Below are 10,780 nucleotides of genomic sequence, written 5' to 3' on the forward strand. Positions count from 1 at the left end.
TGTCTATCTCCGTCTTAAATTTATTCAATGTCCCGGCTTCCACAGCTCTCTGAGGCAGCGAATTCCACAGATTTACAACCCTCTGAGAGAAGAAATTCCTCCTCATCTCAGTTTTAAATGGGCGGCCCCTTATTCTAAGACCATGCCCCCTAGTTCTAGTCTCCCCCATCAGTGGGAACATCCTCTCTGCATCCACCTTGTCGAGCCCCCTCATAATCTTATACGTTTCGATAAGATCACCTCTCATTCTTCTGAACTCCAATGAGTAGAGGCCCAACCTCCTCAACCTTTCCTCATAAGGCAACCCCCTCATCCCCGGAATCAACTGAGTGAACCTTCTCTGAACTGCCTCCAAAGCAAGTGTATCCTTCCTTAAATACAGAGACCAGAACTGCACGCAGTACTCCAGGTGTGGCCTCACCAATACCCTGTATAACTGGAGCAAGACTTCCCTGCTTTTATACTCCATCCCCTTTGCAATAAAGGCCAAGATACCATTGGCCTTCCTGATCACTTGCTCGACCTGTCCTGGGACCTCTGGACTAGGGAGCTCCCCCCCACCCCCCTCCTGTCCCTCACTGCCTCCCTCCCCCCCCCCCCCCCCCCACAATCGCTGACCCTTGGTGTTGCTTGACCACACCAGTGGACCTGTGCCCCAGTGTGGGGAGGGGGGTTCACTTAGCACCCATGGAGCTGTACCCCGGTGAGGATCCACGGGGCCACCCAGACAAGTCGCTGAAGTTTGAGGAGAGGAGAAACCGGCGACAGTGGGGGTGACATGGGCATTATATAAATCAGTTTCTCCACACGCGGCTCAGAGCGCGCGGTGGGTGTCAGGTTCTCGACTTGTCATTATGTTACTCGCTGGAATCGCTGGTCTCTGTGGTGATTTTCTTAAATATAGGGCTTTGTACCGAAACTGTCCCAAATTAATAAATTATACATTCCATTCTGACCCGAATAAAAGACTTGCGTTTATATAGCGCCTTTCACCCCCTCAGGACGTCTCAAGCGCCTCACAGCCAATGGCAGTGTGAGCTGCGAGGAGGATGCTGTGAGGCTGCAGAGCGACTTGGATAGGTTAGGTGAGTGGGCAAATGCATGGCAGATGAAGTATAATGTGGATAAATGTGAGGTTATCCACTTTGGTGGTAAAAACAGAGAGACAGACTATTATCTGAATGGTGACAGATTAGGAAAAGGGGAGGTGCAAAGAGACCTGGGTGTCATGGTACATCAGTCATTGAAGGTTGGCATGCAGGTGCAGCAGGCGGTTAAGAAAGCAAATGGCATGTTGGCCTTCATAGCAAGGGGATTTGAGTACAGGGGCAGGGAGGTGTTGCTACAGTTGTACAGGGCATTGGTGAGGCCACACCTGGAGTATTGTGTACAGTTTTGGTCTCCTAACCTGAGGAAGGACATTCTTGCTATTGAGGGAGTGCAGCGAAGGTTCACCAGACTGATTCCCGGGATGGCGGGACTGACCTATCAAGAAAGACTGGATCAACTGGGCTTGTATTCACTGGAGTTCAGAAGAATGAGAGGGGACCTCATAGAAACATATAAAATTCTGACAGGGTTAGACAGGTTAGATGCAGGAAGAATGTTCCCAATGTTGGGGAAGTCCAGAACCAGGGGTCACAGTCTGAGGATAAGGGGTAAGCCATTTAGGACCGAGATGCGGAGGAACTTCTTCACCCAGAGAGTGGTGAACCTGTGGAATTCTCTACCACAGAAAGTTGTTGAGGCCAATTCACTAAATATATTCAAAAAGGAGTTAGATGAGGTCCTTACTGCTAGGGGGATCAAGGGGTATGGCGAGAAAGCAGGAATGGGGTACTGAAGTTGAATGTTCAGCCATGAACTCATTGAATGGCGGTGCAGGCTAGAAGGGCCGAATGGCCTACTCCTGCACCTATTTTCTATGTTTCTATGTTTCTATGAAGCACTTTGTTTCGGAGTGCGCTCCCTGTTGCATTGTGGGAAACGCCAATTTGCGCACAGCAAGCTCCCACACACAGCGATGTGAAAATGACCCGGATCGTCTGTTGGTCGAGGGATAGATATTGGCCCCAGGACACCGGGGAGAACTCCCCCTGCTCTTCTTCCAATAGTGGCCCCGGGATCTTTTACATCCACCCGAGAGGGCAGACGGGGCCTCGGTTTAACGTCTCATCCCGAAATACAGCCCCTCCGACAGTGCGGCACTCCCTCAGTACCACCCCTCCGACAGTGCGGCGCTCCCTCAGTACCGCCCCTCCGACAGTGCGGCACTCCATCAGTACCGCCCCTCCGACAGTGCGGCGCTCCCTCAGTACTGCCCCTCCGACAGTACAGCGCTCCCTCAGTACCGCCCCTCCGACAGTGCGGGGCTCCCTCAGTACCGCCCCTCCGACAGTGCGGGGCTCCCTCAGTACCGCCCCTCCGACAGCGCAGTGCGGCGCTCCCTCAGTACCGCCCCTCCGACAGTACGGCGCTCCCTCAGTACCGCCCCTCCGACAGCGCAGTGCGGCGCTCCCTCAGTACCGCCCCTCCGACAGCGCGGCGCTCCCTCAGTACCGCCCCTCCGACAGCGCGGCGCTCCCTCAGTACCGCCCCTCCGACAGCGCGGCGCTCCCTCAGTACCGCCCCTCCGACAGCGCGGCGCTCCCTCAGTACCGCCCCTCCGACAGTGCGGGGCTCCCTCAGTACCGCCCCTCCGACAGTGCGGGGCTCCCTCAGTACCGCCCCTCCGACAGCGCAGTGCGGCGCTCCCTCAGTACCGCCCCTCCGACAGCGCGGCGCTCCCTCAGTACCGCCCCTCCGACAGCGCGGCGCTCCCTCAGTACCGCCCCTCCGACAGCGCGGCGCTCCCTCAGTACCGCCCCTCCGACAGCGCGGCGCTCCCTCAGTACCGCCCCTCCGACAGCGCGGCGCTCCCTCAGTACCGCCCCTCCGACAGTGCGGCACTCCCTCAGTACCGCACTGGGAGTGTCAGCCTGGAATTTTGTGCTCAAGTCTCAGGAGTGGGACTTGAGCCCACAACCTTCTGATTGAGGGAAGTGTGCTGCCCACTGAGCTGCGGCTCATTGATGTATCTCTCCGAAACATCCCGACATTGACGCGGGCGTTCCTGACGCGCAGAGCAGGGAGCCTCTCTAAATTACGTACTTTATTGGGGAACGACTTCTCCTGATTTGAGGGATTTTCTTCAAATACTGACGATCATGACACGAACCTGCGGGTTTACGTGGTCGGGGGGGATAACTGAATGTTTGAGGGTGTACTGCAGCTAATTTCTATGCCCCGTCGACACCCTGAGCTCATCCAGCCAGTTTCTGGACACGTTAACCAGCGGTTTACCCACATTGATAACCGAGGACGGCTGTAGCGGCTGCAATTTCCTTTAACCGCAACCTGTGGTTCAGTCCTCCTGGGAACAGGGGTCACTGCTATTCACCAGACTCCCAACGCAAGCGCTCGACTCGGAACTCCCACACGGCAAGCGAGCCCCAGCTGGGACCATGCATAAATTTAAGACGGAAATAGACGGTTTCTTAAACGATGAGGGGTCACGGGGAGCGGGCGGGGAAGTGGAGCTGAGTCCATGATCGTATTAAATGGCGGAGCAGGCTCGAGGGGCTGTGCGGCCGACTCCTGCTCCTATTTCTTGTATCGCAGTGTGGACTGGCCCGTGCTGCCAGGAACGTCGGAACAGGAGTAGGTCATTCAACCCCTCGAGCCTGTTCCGCCATTCAGTGAGATCATGGCTGATCTCCCGACCTCTGTTCTCGTTGGACGCTGTCACTGGGCTGTCGGTTTGACATTGCATCCACACAGCTGGGGCTGAGGGAGGAGCCACAGGCAGGTAATGGCAGGGTCTGGGGGCGATGGCCTCGAGGAGTGGGGCTCGGGGAGGGGTTGAAAGGGTGATATTTTTTGCAAATCCTGAGTGTTAGTTAATGCGCAGGGATATTGCGAACCGGGCTGGGGTGGATTACCTTCAGTCAGAAGCTGTTTGGTGTTTTCGATGGTGCGTATTTCAAGTTCAAGTCTGACGGGGGTCTGATGGAACAGAACAGAGAATGAGGTCAGGGATAATACAAACAGCAAAATGCTGGAAATCTCAGCGGGTCAGGCAGCATCTGTGGAGAGAGAAACAGAGTTAATGTTTCGGGTGCATGACCCTTTGTCAGAAGAGAACGGGGATTATGGACTAAAGCTGAGCATCGGCAATTATGTGCGAGCGAACCTGTCCAAGGGGGAGAAATATGAGCTCTTGAGTTTCTGTAACCTTCCTTGGATGTATTCTTCAATATCTTGTTAGAGTGTGTGTACATGTTGTAGGCGTATATGTGTCATCTGTGGTTCAGTGGGCAGCACTCCCGCACTGAGTCAGAAGGTTGTGGGTTCAAGTCCCACTCCAGAGCCTTGAGCACAAAAATCTAGGCTGACACTCCCAGTGCAGTGCTGAGGGATGGCTCAAAGACATGGACCATGTACAGCAGAGACCTCAAGTCGCTGGAGAAATACCACCAGCGCTGTCTCCGCAAGATCCTGCAAATCCCCCGGGAGGACAGAGGCACCAACGTTAGCGTCCTCGACCAGGCCAACACCCCAGCATCGAAGCACTGACCACACTCGACCAGCTCCGCTGGGCAGGGCCACATTGTTCGCATGCCCCCCAGACACGAGACTCCCAAAGCAAGCGCTCTACTCGGAACTCCTTCATGGCAAGCGAGCCAAAGGTGGGCAGAGGAAACGTTACAAGGGACCACCCTCAAAGCCTCCCTGATAAAGTGCAACATCCCCCACCGACACCTGGGAGTCCCTGGGCCCAAAGACCACCCTAAGCTATTTCCCCTGTGTAGTGTGCAGTTCCTACCAGCAGCCGGTGCTATTTGCCCCCTTGCAGTTCCATCCTCCCCCCCCACCCACCCCCCAATAGGCATCACTACCATTGTGCTGTGTAGTTTAGGCCTCCCACCAACAGGCGGTACTATTTTTCCATGTGCAGTTAATTCCTCCCAGCAACAGGTGGTGCTATTTCTCCATGTGCAGTTAATTCCTCCCACCAACAGGCGGTGCTATATCTCCATGTGCAGTTTATTCCTCCCACCAACAGGCGGTGCTATTTCTCCATGTGCAGTTAATTCCTCCCACCAACAGGCAGTGCTATATCTCCATGTGCAGTTTATTCCTCCCACCAACAGGCGGTGCTATATCTCCATGTGCAGTTTATTCCTCCCACCAACAGGTGGTGCTATATCTCCATGTGCAGTTTATTCCTCCCACCAACAGGCGGTGCTATATCTCCATGTGCAGTTTATTCCTCCCACCAACAGGCGGTGCTATATCTCCATGTGCAGTTACTTCCTCCCACCAACAGGCAGTGCTATTTCTCCATGTGCAGTTTATTCCTCCCACCAACAGGCGGTGCTACTTCCCACAGCAGTTGCATCCTCCCACCAACAGGGGTCATTATCACTGCATCGTCAAAGACGGTCCCTCGAAACGAGGATGACTTGTTTCCACACCAAAAAAAAGGACGAGTTCACTGGTGTTTCCAATGAGTATTGTGTTCAGTTTTGGTCTCCTAATCTGAGGAAGGACGTTCTTGCTATTGAGGGAGTGCAGCGAAGGTTCACCAGACTGATTCCCGGGATGCAGGACTGACATATGAAGAAAGACTGGATCAACTGGGCTTATATTCACTGGGATTTAGAAGAATGAGGGGGGATCTCATAGAAACATATAAAATTCTGACGGGATTGGACAGGTTAGATGCAGGAAGAATGTTCCCGATGTTGGGGAAGTCCAGAACCAGGGGTCACAATCTAAGGATAAGGGGGTAAGCCATTTAGGACCGAGATGAGGAGAAACTTCTTCACCCAGAGAATTGTGAACCTGTGGAATTCTCTACCACAGAGAGTTGTTGAGGCCAGTTCGTTAGATATATTCAAAAGGGAGTTAGATGTGGCCCTTACGGCTAAAGGGATCAAGGGGTATGGAGAGAAAGCAGGAATGGGGTACTGAGGTTGCATGACCAGCCATGATCTTATTGAATGGTGGTGCAGGCTCGAATGGTCTACTCCTGCACCTATTTTCTATGTACCACATCCTGAAGGGTGGAACGTTCCTGTGGGTGGATTTTTTTAACGTGGGGTGACCGTTGCACACCAGCCACCACACGAGCTCGACAGAGCGAGGTCTGGGTCCAGGGGCAAGGGTTAACCAGGACGACTGGAGACCTGCTCTGCTGCACGGAGCTAGTGTGCACAACATAACGCACACAGTGTGGGCTGCGTCCGTGCTGCCCCTGGGCCCCTGAATCCACTTGGCCCTGATCACATCCCTCCGCGATCACCACTGCACGGTGTTATTGAATCTTTCCACCACCAGGTGGTGCCATTCCCCCTGTAGTGCCACCCTCCCACCAACAGGCGGCGATGTTCCCCCTCAGCAGTTGCATCTTCCCACCAACAGGGGTCACCACCATTGCACGGTGCTATTGAATCCTCCCACCAGCAGGGGGTGCTGTTCCCCCCCCCCCCCCAGCGATTGCATCCCCTCGAACGAGGATGACTTGCTTCCGCTACTAAGGCCGCAAAAAAGTTAATGCCGGGGCACTCAAAGACCCAGCTAAGAGAGCCCTATACAGCCAGCGCCTCACAGCCAATCTGGCGTGTCTTGATGACCCTGAGATGCTGAATGCCCACAGTGCTTGGCCTGCCCTCCAGGCCTCTATAACCAGTGCCTGTGAAGAGACACTTGGTCACTCAACCAGAAAACACCAGGACTGGTTTGATGAAAATGATCAGGAGTTCCAAGAAACACAGAAAATAGGTGCAGGAGCAGGCCATTCGGCCATTCGAGCCTGCACCGCCATTCAATAAGATCATGGCTGATCATTCCCTCAGTACCCCACTCCTGCTTTCTCTCCATACCCCTTGATCCCTTTAGCCGTAAGGGCCACATCTAACTCCCTTTTGAATATATCTAACGAACTGGCCCCAACAACTCTCTGCAGTAGAGAATTCCACAGGTTCACAATTCTCTGAGTGAAAAAGTTTCTCCTCATCTCGGTCCTAAATGGCTTACCCCTTCTCCTTAGACTGTGTCCCCTGGTTCTGGACTTCCCCAACATCGGGAACATTCTTCCTGCATCTAACCTGGCCAATCCCGTCAAAATGTTATATGTTTCTATGAGATCCCCTCTCATCCTTCTAAACTCCAGTGAATATAAGCCCAGCCGATCCAGTCTCTCCTCATATGTCAGTCCCGCCATCCCGGGAATCAGTCTGGTGAACCTTCACTGCACTCCCTCAATAGCAAGAATGTCCTTCCTCCGATTAGGAGACCAAAACTGAACGCAATATTCCAGGTGAGGCCTCACCAAGGCCCTGTACAACTGCAGTAACACCTCCCTGCTCCTATACTCAAATCCTCTCATTATGAAGGCCAACATACCATTTGCCTTCTTCACCGCCTGCTGTACCTGCATGCCAACTTTCAATGACTGATGTACCATGACACCCAGGTCTCGTTGCACCTCCCCTTTTCCTAATCTGCCGCCATTCAGATAATATTCTGCCTTCGTGCTTTTGCCCCCAAAGTGGATAACCTCACATTTATCCACATTATACTGCATCTGCCATGCATTTGCCCACTCACCCAACCTGTCCAAGTCACCCTGCAGCCTCTTAGCATCCCCCTCACAGCTCACACTGCCACCCAACTTAGTGTCATCTGCAAACTTGGAGATATTACACTCAATTCCTTCATCTAAATCATTAATGTATATTGTAAAGAGCTGGGGTCCCAGCACTGAGCCCTGCGGCATCCCACTAGTCACTGCCTGCCATTCTGAAAAGGGCCCGTTTATCCCGACTTTCTGCTTCCTGTCTGCCAACCAGTTCTCTATCCGCATCAGTACATTACCCCCAATACCATGTGTTTAATTTTGCACACTAATCTCTTGTGTGGGATCTTGTCAAAAGCCTTTTGAAAGTCCAAATACACCACATCCACTGGTTCTCCTTGTCTACTCTACTAGTTACATCCTCAAAAAATTCCAGAAGATTTGTCAAGCATGATTTCCCTTTCACAAATCCATGCTGACTTGGACCGATCCTGTCACTGCTTTCCAAATGCGCTGCTATTTCATCTTTAATAATTGATTCCAACATTTTCCCCACTACTGATGTCAGGCTAGCTGGTCTATAATTACCCGTTTTCTCTCTCCCTCCTTTTTTTAAAAGTGGTGTTACATTAGCTACCCTCCAGTCCATAGGAACTGATCCAGAGTCGATAGACTGTTGGAAAATGATCACCAATGTATCCACTATTTCTAGTGCCACTTCCTTAAGTACTCTGGGATGCAGACTATCAGGTCCTGGGGATTTATCGGCCTTCAATCCCATCAATTTCCCTAACACAATTTCCCGTCTAATATAGATTTCCTTCAGTTCCTCCTTCTCACTAGACCCTCAGTCCCCTAGTTCTTCCGGAAGGTTATTTGTGTCTTCCTTCGTGAAGGCAGAACCAAAGTATTTGTTTTTCTGGTCCGCCATTTCTTTGTTCCCCATTATAAATTCACCTGAATCTGACTGCAAGGGACCTACGTTTGTCTTCACTAATCTGTTTCTCTTCAATTAGCTATATAAGCTTTTGCAGTCAGTTTTTATGTTCCCAGCAAGCTTCCTCTCATACTCTATTTTCCCCCTCCTAATTAAACCCTTTGTCCTCCTCTGCTGAATTCTAAATTTCTCCCAGTCCTCAGGTTTGCTGCTTTTTCTGGCCAATTTATATTCCTCTTCCTTGGATTTAACACTATCCTTAATTTCCCTTCTTAGCCACGGTTGAGCCACCTTCCCCGTTTTATTTTTGCTTCAGATAGAGATGTACAATTGTTGAAGTTCATCCATGTGATCTTTAAATGTTTGCCATTGCCTATCCACCATCAACCCTTTAAGTATCATTCACCAGTCTATTCTAGCCAATTCACGCCTCATACCGTCGAAGTTATCTTTCCTTAAGTTCAGGACCCTAGTTTCTGAATTAACGGTGTCACTCTCCATCTTAATAAAGAATTCTACCATATTATGGTCACTCTTCCCCAAGGGGCCTCGCACAACAAGATTGCTAATTAGTCCCTTCTCATTACACATCACCCAGTCTCGGCTGGCCAGCTCTCTAGTTAGTTCCTCGATATATTAGTCTAGAAAACCATCCCTAATACACTCCAGGAAATCCTCCTCCAATTCATGTCTCATACCATCGAAGTTACCTTAGAACTAATAGATTGTAAGCGCAGAGCATTTCTGAGCCTCAAGCAACAATCCAATTCAGGAGCTACAAAGCAACACTACAGACGGCTCAAGGCTGAGGTCGAACAAAAAAACCCGGGGCCTAAAGAACAGGAGGTGGATGGAGAAAGCACAGGAGATACAACAACCAGCCGTCAGCCACGACATGCAAGGATTCTTCATTGCAGTCAAGGTCATCTATGGTCCAAACTCCCAAGGCCAACTCCACTCCTGGCCAAGAACGGGGAAACACTCATCAAGGACACGGAGGCTGTCAGGGCCCTCTGGAAGGAGCACTTTGAAGATCTCCTCAATCGGGACTCTGCCTTTGACAGAACGAAGCCTTTATCCAGTGGCAAGGGTTAACCAGGATGACTGGAGCACCGCTCTGCTATCATTGCATGGCAGCATCGAAGCACTGACCACACTCGACCAGCTCCGCTGGGCAGGGCCACATTGTCCGCATGTCCCCCAGACACGAGACTCCCCAAAGCAAGCGCTCTACTCGGAACTCCTTCACGGGCAAACGAGCCAAAGGTGGGCAGAGGAAACGTTACAGGGACCACCCTCAAAGCCTCCCTGATAAAGTGCAACATCCCCACCGACACCTGGGAGTCCCTGGCCAAAGACCAGTCCGAACTAAGTGGAGGAAGTGCATCCGGGAGGGGCGCTGAGCACCTCGAGTCTCGTCGCCGAGAGCGTGCAGAAACCAAGCGCAGGCAGCGGAAGGAGCGTGCGGCAAACCAGTCCCACCCTCCCCTTCCCTCAACCACTGTCTGTCCCACCTGTGACAAGGACTCATTGTTAGAGTGGAAGCAAGTCTTCCTCGACTCCGAGGGACTGCCTATGATGATGTTGCTATTAAACCCTCCCACCATTAGGAGGTGGTATTCCCCCTGCAGTTCCACCCTCTGATGGGAGGAAAAGCAATGTGTGAGGAGGACACAAAAAATCTGCAAAAGGACACAGACAGGCTAAGTGAGTGGGCAAAAATTTGGTAGATGGAGTATAATGTCGGAAAGTGTGAGGTCATGCACTTTGGCAGAAAAAATCAAAGAGCAAGTTATTATTTAAATGGAGAAAGATTGCAAAGTGCCGCAGTACAGCGGGACCTGGGGGTACTTGTGCATGAAACACAAAAGGATAGTATGCAGGTACAGCAAGTGATCAGGAAGGCTAATGGTATCTTGGCCTTTATTGCAAAGGGGATGGAGTATAAAAGCAGGGAAGTCTTGCTCCAGTTATACAGGGTATTGGTGAGGCCACACCTGGAGTACTGCGTGCAGTTTTGGTTTCCATATTTACGAAAGGATATACTTGCTTTGGAGGCAGTTCAGAGAAGGTTCACTCGGTTGATTCCGGAGATGGGGGGTTGACTTATGAGGAAAGGTTGAGGAGGTTGGGCCTCTACTCATTGGAATTCAGAAGAATGAGAGGTGATCTTATTGAAAAGTATAAGATTATGAGGGGGCTTGACAAGGTGGATGCAGAGA

The sequence above is a fragment of the Pristiophorus japonicus genome, unplaced genomic scaffold (genome assembly GCF_044704955.1).
Source record: "Pristiophorus japonicus isolate sPriJap1 unplaced genomic scaffold, sPriJap1.hap1 HAP1_SCAFFOLD_2109, whole genome shotgun sequence".
NCBI lineage: Eukaryota > Metazoa > Chordata > Chondrichthyes > Pristiophoridae > Pristiophorus > Pristiophorus japonicus.